A 10,406-nucleotide genomic window follows, 5' to 3' on the forward strand; every position below is an offset into this window, starting at 1 on the left:
TTTTGTGTCAAGGGTTTCCTTTCACAGATTAAAAGACTCTCATCAGTTAAAGTTGTGCTGGACAAATTCTCTCTCATCCCTCTGGCTCTGGCTCTGGCTCTTTTAATGACTATCTTGGTGCTTAACACAGATATGGCACATCAGCAGCCCTCACTGGCACGGCAATGTATCCCCAGAAATTCAGGCAAACTATAATCATGGAAATTCCTTTGATCCCTTACACCCTTGTGACTCCCAACCCAAAACATCTGACCTTGAAGATTATCCTCCTTTGATTGTTCCATTAATTTGAGATGGACAAAGAGACACACCTCATCCATCTGTCCTCCAAATCAGGAGAACCTCCTCCACTCCTTGCCTCAGTGCTTACCACTCTAGAGTCACATCTTTACTCTTGTAAAGAGTATAAAAATCCCAGAATTGATGTCCTCTGGGGGACAACTTTTTCATCTATGCTGTCCTCCCAAGGAGCAACCCCCCAGGGTTGTTCCACTCATGCTGTCTTGCTGGCCAATAATTCTATGTTACTAATAAATATCTTTTTATTTTTTAAGCTAAGTTTCGGAGTCTTACATTCTTGCAAAAAGTACCTTCCCGAACCCCAGGGATTCACCATTACAGCCTATGTTTGGGCTGAACCCCATAACACTCACTACATTTTCAAAATTTGATTTTTAAAAGGTTATGCTTATTCCTTCTTTCCCCTCTCTCTGTCCTGGGGGCTGGTCTGGCCACAGTGCTCAGCCAAGGACACCCTGGATGGGTTTCCCTCTGGAGCTTTTCAGGTGCTCAGCCAGCAGGACCCCCAGGAGGACGAGGACCAGCCCAGCCAAGATGAGGTGGACCAGATTGCCCACAGTGTAATCCAGGGCAGCAGCATCTGGAGATCAGAGTTTGTCACTGAGATATGGTTGTCCTGTGCTCAGCCCCTATTTCACTGTGTTTCATCTCCCACAAGCATGCAGATCCTCATTCCAGGCTCTTCCCCTTATCAACATGGAATCTAGAAACCCCAAACTTGTAGCCTAGTAAGATATGATGAACCCCAAGTTTTAGGACTAGATTGTAAATTGGAGACCCCAAAGCTTGGACTTGTTCCCTGTTCCTGTGAGAATCTACCCTGAGGAGAATCCCAGACTAGCAGTTTCAGACTGAATAATGGACCCTGGGGTAAATGCTAAATAGTCTTTTGTCTTAGATTGTTGAGAGCCAGTTGGAGAAATAGGGTCAGGATAGGGCCTATTATCTGGATTCCCTGCAGGACCAATCCAGGCTGAGGCAGTCTTTGTGTTTGGTCCTGGTCACCTGAGCCCTGAAAAGCTCTGGTACCAGCAGGTAGGTTAATCCAAAAACAACTTGACCCCTCCAAGAGGCTATTAGGAGTCATTTAGAGAAATAGAGTCTGTAATAGATATTTTATCTGGATCCCATTACAAAATCATCGGCAAGTAAAACTGTGTGTATGATTTTTCTGCACTGCATGTCAGATGCAGATAGAATGGGCTATCTAAGGCAAAAATCTAAGGCTCCTCTTTTGACTCATTTTCAGATCCCCACCTTTTCTCAATATTCTTATTGGAAAGCTTTGAGTCCTTAAGCAGATCAGCAGCTACTGAGTTAACAAATTTTCTCCTTGATAATTAAGAAGCCTGAACCCTAAAAAATATATTACTTAGATAAGACCTAGACAGACAATCTAGTCCAGACTATCTGGCCAGGTCCAGATCTGTAAATCAGGAAGACAGGACTCAATTAGTAAACATCTCCATGAAATATATTTCTGCTCCCAGAATTAACCCCTACTAATTGGTGGTTGGAATTTGGCCCTTGTCCTTGTACCTATATCTCTACTTTTTAGACTTTAATGGGTTGTGTATGATTTGTAACCCCTTCATAGCTGTGACTCTTTCTTTGTGTTCTTTGTTTGAAACCAGTATAAAATAAACTCCAAATCCCATAGCATTTAGATCAGCATGGGCTAACCACTAGTATGGCTGTTCTCAGTTTCTGTCTTTTCAATCCGATGCCACTAAACGCCACTCAGGACCCCCCAAAATACAGAGAGCTGGCTCTCTATATTAGATAGTCTTCCCATTGTATCAGAGACCCTTCCCTAGGAAAGACCCATACCTGGGCACCTTTTAGTGCCCATTGTAGATAGCCCCTTCCTTTACACCCCAGCCTCTGGCTATAATTCCTTTCCAAGCTTGAGGGTATCCTGTCAGCATAGTTTGAACACTCCCATTTCCTTGTAGCTATGGTGATGTTCATCATATTTCCCTGCCCCTCAGTTTCCCCCAAAAGGTATATAAGTTCCCCAAATTCTATGGTTCCTCAGAGTTGTCAATCTAACTCGGTTCCTAGGTTCAGGGGTCAGTGACCAGAACAACCAGGGCCTGAGTATCCTGGCTTTGCCACTCTGTGTGCAGCACATAGCTCGGAGGTGGAGGCCTAGAGAAGAGCACTGAACCCCTTTCCTTAACTAAACTTAGGTTTTCTCTAGCTCGGTTCTGACCTAGACAGAAGGTGGACAACAATGAGGGAGAGAGAGACCCCCACCCTGTCCTCAGAGGAAGCAGTTACTCCCTGGGTGGGGGGACATCAGACCGAGGGGAGTGTCAGAGCTTTGGGGGAGCTGAGGACCCTTTGAGGTGTATGGAACAGGGAGAGGAGGAGGGGGGGGTTGGGGGTGGGACAAACATGATTGGATGGGCTGCTGATAGGGGGTGTCTAGAGGGGTCACAGGGGAGAGGCCTCACTGTCTACATTCTCTGATGATTGTTGTGCCCAAATTTTAATACCTAACCCAGGTTCCATCTTGGTCCCAGGAAGAATCACACTGACAATGCAATAGGCAAGAAGAGGCTCATTCTTTACTAGCAATAATAGGGAGGGTCTCTAGGCAGAGAGGAGTGCCTGAACCAACCCCTGGGAATTCTTAGCCAAGGGTTTATGTAGAAATGTTTGGGGAAGGGGGTTGGTACATAATCATCAGGGTAGTGTCACGGACAGGTGGTCAGGAAGCATCTGGCAAGGGGGGGTTTCAGGGGTCAGGAAGCATTTGGCAAATATTCATTAAGAAGGGAAATATGGTTAAGGAGGTAAATATAGGTAAACATTCCTCAAGAAGGTAAATATCCATCAGATAAGATAGCTTCAGTTTTAGGCTTATCATAGGGGGAGATAAGGAAGACTGTGCTGGGAAACCTTGGGGGCTGCGGGTAGCTTGTCCAGGCCAGAAATAGTTCAGTGGTCTGTCAGACTGATTTTTAAGTTGAACAAGGATGACCCAGTTTCCTTCCCTCTGAGCCTCCTCTTCCCCATCCCCCTGGCCTCTGGGGTCCCCTGGGACAGGCCCTGAACAGGCAGGGAGGTACCCCAGGGCAGAGAGGGAGCTTGGGAGAGTTGGGGGGCTGGGAGGGGCTGGGGCTGCCTCACTTTAACACTGTTATGTTCGAGCTCTGAGAGTTGGTTTGTCTCACCTTGATTGACAGGGGAAGACAGTTGGAGACCTCGGAATGTTTGCAGAGGCTTTTAGGAGAGGGGAAAGTCGGTTGGCCTGAGGATATAAATAGCCCTCACAGCCATCTGGGGAGAGGCCTTTGCTCTCGGAGCTTGGACCTGAGCTCTGATCTTTGAACATTGCTCTGAATCTCCCTAGATATTTAGGCATTTGATCATCATTAGCTATTTAGGTATCTGGGCCTGGGAGGAGGGAAGGAGAAGAAGCAGAGGGAGGTGAAGGGTAAATATTTCCTAAAGGCTGTGCAGGCTGACATCACAAACTGAGAACAGGGAAGCTGTTACGATTAAAAATGATAAAGACAGGGGGCAGCTGGGTAGCTCAGTGGATTGAGAGTCAGGCCTAGAGACAGGAGGTCCTGGGTTCAAATCCGGCCTCAGACACTTCCTAGCTGGGTGACCCTGGGCAAGTCACTTGACCCCCATGGCCCACGCTTACACTCCTCCACCTATGAGCCAATACACAGAAGTTAAGGGTTTAAAAGAAAAACCTTAAAAAAATTAAAAAAAAAAGGTAAAGACATATAGTATAAGAGAGATTAATAGTTTAATAGCCATGGCCTTGCTGGTGAAATATCTATGACCGGGCTTGACTACCTTTAAATTTACTGCTGGTGCCCATCCTCTTTCTCTCGTACACCAGCCAGCTAACCAGGAACACCAAGAGGCTTTCTCTAGGCCCTCCTCCGAATTTAAACTGCCCTCTGCATGGGGACGTTTGACGTCCCCACGCCCCAAAACGGGAAACCCATTGGAATCATGGGAAATGTAGTCTGATAGCCCCCATGTGTCAACAGAAAGTCTGCAAGACATTTCCAAATAACATTTCCCTGAATTCAAAACAGACAAAATGCACCACTTTGGGACTCTCTTGCCGAGTTCCCCCAGCGCTCTGGTAGTAAAGCTTTCTCCTGCTTTGATTGCATCGTCTCGTGTGCTCCTCTGGTGGCCACCCATTCGAACCCTAACAAAGGGTCCTGCCCGGGCACTGTTATAAAGAATAGGGCAATGATAACATCCCACTGGGTGTCAGGGCTCGGGTGTCCCTTGCACCAGCTGTCTAGGGGAAGTACGGAGGCACAGCTTCCCAACCAATATCCCCTAGAAGCAGTAGCATCTTAAGAGCCCTTACTACCGACAACTGCTATCACTATAGACAACTACAATGTACTAATTTTTTATAACAACTCCAGGGGGCCACTGGGGGCTGACCACACATTAGGGTTATGACTTTAAAAGCTGTAGCATCGGTAAGTGCCATCGTGGGTCAGATTCACAGCAGGGAAGAAGAAGTCAGCCTGATGCCCCCTTCCATGGCTCCGGGTCCAGCTGCGGCTGATCTCTTCTCCATCCTTGTACAGGACGCACCAGTCATACCACCAGTCTGACCGACACTGCAGGGTCACGTCCTGTCCTGAGGTTGTTGGACTGAAAAATCAGTCTGGCAGACCACTGAACTATTTCTGGCCTGGACAAGCTGCCCCCAGCCCCAAGGTTTCCCAGCACAGTCTTCCTTATCTCCCCCTATGATAAGCCTAAAACTGAAGCTATCTTATCTGATGGATATTTACCTTCTTGAGGAATGTTTTACCTATGTTTACCTCCTTAACAATGTTTGCCTACTTAATGTATGTTTGCCAGATGCTTCCTGACCACCCTGACACCACCTTGATAATTATGTATGTACCAACCCCCTTCCCCAAACATTTCTATATAAACTCTTGGCTGAGAATTCCCAGGGGTTGGTTCAGGCACTCCTCTCTGCCTAGAGACCCTCCCTATTATTGCTAGTAAAGAATGAGCCTCTTCTTGCCTATTGCATTGTCAGTGTGATTCTTCCTCGGGCCAAGATGGAACCTGGGTTAGGTATTAAAATTTGGGTACAACAAGGCCACCTCAGAGCTGGGCAGGGCTGCCAGGGAGGGCTGGTTAGAGAGGCCTGGAAGTGGGAGACCCTGGAGTTAGAGCTGGAGCAGCCCTTGTGCAGGGAGGGGGCAGATCTGGCTGGGAGGAGGCCTGGGCTGGGCTGGGAGGTTCAGCTCTGAGAGAGGAAAAGTCAGAGTATGAGGAGAGAGAAAGACCTTGGACAGCTCTGGGGCAAGGAATGGGGGGAGGGAGGGGAGAGAGAGAGAGAGAGAGAGAGAGAGAGGGAGAGGGAGAGGGTGCCTGGGTGATCCCCTGGGACAGGCCTGAGGAGGAGAGGAAGAGGCTCCGCTGTGCTTCCTGATTCCTCTCAACACTCTGCCCCAGGCCTGAGCTGGGAGAGGGGCAGCAGCAGCACCTGCACCCTCTGTTCCCTCTCCTGGCTCTGGGAGGGGCAGGGCTGGCAGTGGGAGATGCCCCACTAGTCCTGACTCCTCCCCAGGGAGCCCCCAGCTCTGTCTGGTCTCCTGAAGTCCAAGCTGAGCCTCTCCTGCCTCCTCTCTGACCCTAAGGGGGAAGCTCAGTGAGGAAGTTCATGGGGCAGTGGAGAGAGCCCTGCACTTGGAGTCAGAAAGACCAGAGTTCAAATCCAGCCCTCCCAACTATGTGATCCTGGGCATGTCACTTGTTCTCTGCCTCAGTTTCCTCATCTATAAAATGGGGATCACTCTAACCCTGACCTGGCAGAATTGTTGTGAAGATCCAATGAGACAACAAGGGTAACATGTTTGGCACATAGCAGGTGCTATAGAAATGCTGATTCCTCCCCTCTTCTGCCAACCCCAGAGGGAGAGCTGAGGCAGACACAGGGGAGAAGCCAGGAAGGGCAGAGCCAGGGGGGCACTTGGGGCCAGGCTGGGCTGGGAGGGACCCAGAACTGTGGAGATGCTGAGCCAGCCCTGCCTCTCTGTGTGTGTGTGTGTGTGTGTGTGATCTGCCTTATCTGTCACCACCAGCTCCAGGGGGTCACTGCACTCTGACCATCCATAGTATGAATGTCTGTAGAGGCACCGGTAGGTCCCTGCATTACATGATGTCATGGATGGGAGGGAAAACTGGCCCTCATTTCCAGCTTCTCTCACAGATTCGATCAGTGACCAATTAGATTCTCCCTTTTTCTCCAGCCGCCACTCTTCAGCCTCCCATGATCCCCTGCACCTGAGGGTCACAGCTCCCTCTTGGGGCACCAACGAGCCATTCTCAGCCCTGAGCGAGGGTTTGTGGAGTCCCTCTGGAAGGGAAGGAGAGCTGTGAGGTCCAGTGGATCCCCCTTCTGTAGGAACCCCACCCCCACATCGGGTCCCCTCTCTCTTTACATCCTGTCAGCCCAGCCCAGCCCTCCCCCAGCTCCCTCTCCTGGGTCAGTTGTGTCCTCTGGGCAGGGGGATTGTGGGAGGAAGGACTCACCTGCTGCCTGGGTCCTTGTCCTCTTGCACAGACACAGCCCTGGCAGAGAAGACCCTCATTACTCACTGCTACCCCACAGTGTCCCCACAGGAAGAACAGAGACAGCCCAAGGACAGGGCTTAGGGCTGCTGTGAGTGAAGGAGGCTGGACCCCAGGAGACCCCTCTAAGAGTCCCAGCTTCTCTCCTCCCAACCCCACCCTTGCTGTGTGACCTTAGTCTTGTCACTGCCCTTCTCTGGAGGAAAGTTTCCTCCTCAGCAAAGTGGAGGTGGTGGTGGGAGGCAGGTAGGACTTGATGGTGGGTAAAGTTCCCCCCAGGGTGGGGGCTGCTCAGAACTCACCAAAGTACAGTAGGACTGAGAGGGCAGGAGTCATGGTGCTCCCAGAGGCTTCTGGGAGAGGGGACCCAGGCTGACCTGGAGGCACCCGATGTGACCACGACCAGCTCTGCACTGTTTCCTCACCCTGAGGCTGTCTGAGAAGCTTCACTTCTCCTTCCTCTCTGTGGGTCCTGCTTGACTGATGGTGCCATGCAGTGGGGAGGGTGTGTGTGGGAGGGAGCAAGATGTGTGTGGGGAGATAGTTGGAGAGGTTTGGGGTCAGAATGATGGAACAATTCTTGCCTTTCCTTAATGAGTCAGGCTCCATTGCCAGGGACAGATCCCCTGGTCAGCTTTAGGAGCAGCCTCCTGCCTTCCCTCCTCTCTCCCTATAACTGACCAGTGCTGGTCTCACTAGAGTCTCCCAACCAGATTCTGCCCCCAGCCCTGCCTCCTTAAAAAGGGCTGAACCTTTAACCAGACATAAAAGGATTCCTGGCTTCTGGGAGCCAAAAGGTTAAACCAAAACCCCAGAATAAGGGGCTGATGGGTGGGCAACTTAGGGAGCTGCTGCCTTAGAGCCCAGAGTGGTCTCTTCTACAGTTTTCATTCTCCATTCATTCTACAGCTTTCACCTGTGCTCAAGAATGTCTAGACTTGTAGCTTCTATAGAGTGTTGGTGCTAGGAATCATTTTCCCAACCTGTACTCACACTGGCAGGTCATGTCCCCAGGACAAGGTCACCATTTCCCTAATGCCCATTGCTAATGAGCCCCCACCAGTGTGGTCCCACCATTCCATTTAGGCAGTTGCTGTGTCTCCAATATTAATTAACCAAGTGACATGGTTTAGCTCACACTGATTTCTTTTACAAAAGGATATTTACTGAGAAATTAGGGTAAAGCATAAAGTACAAAAGCCTCCCTCTCCATACTCCACACTTAGCTGTAGGCCCCTCTTCCTTCTTCACACTCACTTGGTCCTGAGAGACTATAAGAATTTGTTCCCCATCTCATTTTGCGTGCTATTGGATGTTACCTCCAAGTGATGGGTGTGGGAAGATAAAAGGGGGTGCTGCAGAACCCTGGGCTCTCTATTTCCCTGAATGCAGCAGAAGAGGCTAACTGAGAGCCATGAGGGAGGACCAACACATGGCCAGACTTGGGTTAGAAAATAGGCTTTAAACTTTTACCTATCTGCTTTCTTTATTTCAAGGGATTATTAATAAACTCTATGGAAAATAAGAACTTGGTGTTATTTATAGAACCCCAAAGTTATGACACAGAAACTAAGCAACCACAAGCAAACACAAACTAGAGACTCCCCGATCAGGATGGCTCCAAGAAACCCAAAGTTACTAACAGGTCAGGATGTCTTAGAGAAATCCCCAGTCACTCACAATAGGGTGTTATTAGGCTCCCAAATGTAGCATAAAGACCCCATGCTTGGGGAGACCACTGACTACAAAGGCTACTTCAGGAACTACAGGGCGCCCCTGAGGCTGCCGATACCCACCACCTTTCCCGCCACCCCCTGAGTTTCCCGCCACCCCAAACATATATAATCTTTTCTCTGACTATCCCCCTCCCCCAGGAACTCCTTGGCTGAGCTCCCCTGGCGCGCACTAGAAACAAAGACTTCCCTTTGCCTGGATTGCATTGTCTCCGTGTGCTCCTTGGGTGGTGATCCATTTGGACCCTAACATTATTAATTTAAATCTAACATCAGGAAACCCAAGGAATGTTTCTATCCCAAGAAACCTAATTAATAGATAAGGCTCTTTCCGCCAGTACATTACTATCTTCCCTCCCCAATCACCTGAGGGGTTTGGGAAGGGTTGAGCATTTTAATGGACAACCTCCTTATTAACTGTTTACCAATCAGAATTGTTGTGAGATGTCCACAGACTGCATTCATACACCAACCTGTAAGGATTTCCTTGCCTTTAATCATCTAGAGCAGCGATGACAAACCTTTTAGAATCTTTTAGACACCATGTGCCATGCCTCACCCCCTAGAGCCTGCGTGGGGCCCCCCTAATGTTTGGGGGTGGGGGTGAGGCTCAGATCCTGCTCAGGTTCAGGTGGAAACTGCCTCCTGCTGCATCCAGCCATGCTGGTTGTATAAATGGAGATTTTAAACCTTGGATTTCATCCCCCATAAGTCCCTTAGTTTTCCCAAAATTCCCTTTAATCTCTCCTGTGCCTCCATGTTTGAGTGGTCCTGTTTGTCTGTATATAGTTTGCTGTAACTCTTCCCTTTTACTCTTTTGTTCCAGTGAGCAGGCTGGGTGAGGATCTTTTCCCTCTAGTTTTTAGAGGGAATATATAATATACTATACATAATAAAATATAATTAACTATAGACACATGGGACTACACAAATGTGGAGGAGCAGGAGAGATTAAAGGGAATCTTGGGAAAAGTAAGGGACTTATGGGGGATGAAGTCCAAGGTTTAAAATCTCCATTTTTACATAGGGGTCAAATGAGGGGGCTGCTGCTAGACTTAGCGTAACAGGAGAAGAGGAGTGGGGTTGGGAAGGTGTGGGAAGGCTGGGGAGGGGTAGGTGGGGAGTCAGATTGAAATGCAGCCCCACATGTTCTCTGCTGAGCTCTGTTGAAGAGATGCAACCTCTGAGCCTTTTAGAGTACTTTTATTTGCACAGCAATGGTGCATTCCTGATACCACACCATCCTGGGAGTGGGGCTGTCTATCAGGCATGGGATAAAGCACTGGGATGGGCAGTGGGTCAGCACTGTTGATGATCAGGTCAGAGTGTGGATCTGGGTTCAGCCTGTTTAATTACATTCACTAATCTGTAGAACTTTTCAATTTCTGTTTCCTGTTTTGCTTGGATAAATTTATTTACTAGCTGTTCAACATTTGTGACTGTCCTTTGTAGGACCAGCACTTGGTGGGGAAGAAATAAACTGGTTAGTGTCATCTAAAGGCTTCTTCCTCCTCCCAAAGCAACGAAGGAAATGCCTTTTCTTCTGAACCTGCCCTCTAACCCTTAGACCAGAGATATCTAGCGAGAGGTAAAGAGATAGACGAGTTGCCTCCTCTCTCCTCTCAGAGACCAGAGAAAAGAATATCCCAGCTTCAGTGTCTCTCCATTCATGCATGGCTATTGGCTCGTCCCTTCTCCTAAAAGGCTGACCAGCCCTCAGATCATATCTCTCCTCCTTCCAACAAAACGTGTTAGACAACTCAGAGGGACAGGCATATCCCA

At 49.0% G+C, this 10,406-nt stretch overlaps 1 pseudogene; it reads right to left on the reverse strand.

Moving 5' to 3' along the window:
• Positions 1–740: 740 nt before the first annotated feature.
• LOC123239926 lies at positions 741–7,227 on the reverse strand (annotated as a pseudogene).
• Between the last annotated feature and the right edge of the window lie 3,179 nt (positions 7,228–10,406).

The sequence above is a fragment of the Gracilinanus agilis genome, chromosome 3 (assembly GCF_016433145.1).
Source record: "Gracilinanus agilis isolate LMUSP501 chromosome 3, AgileGrace, whole genome shotgun sequence".
In the NCBI taxonomy this organism is placed as follows: Eukaryota; Metazoa; Chordata; class Mammalia; order Didelphimorphia; family Didelphidae; genus Gracilinanus; species Gracilinanus agilis.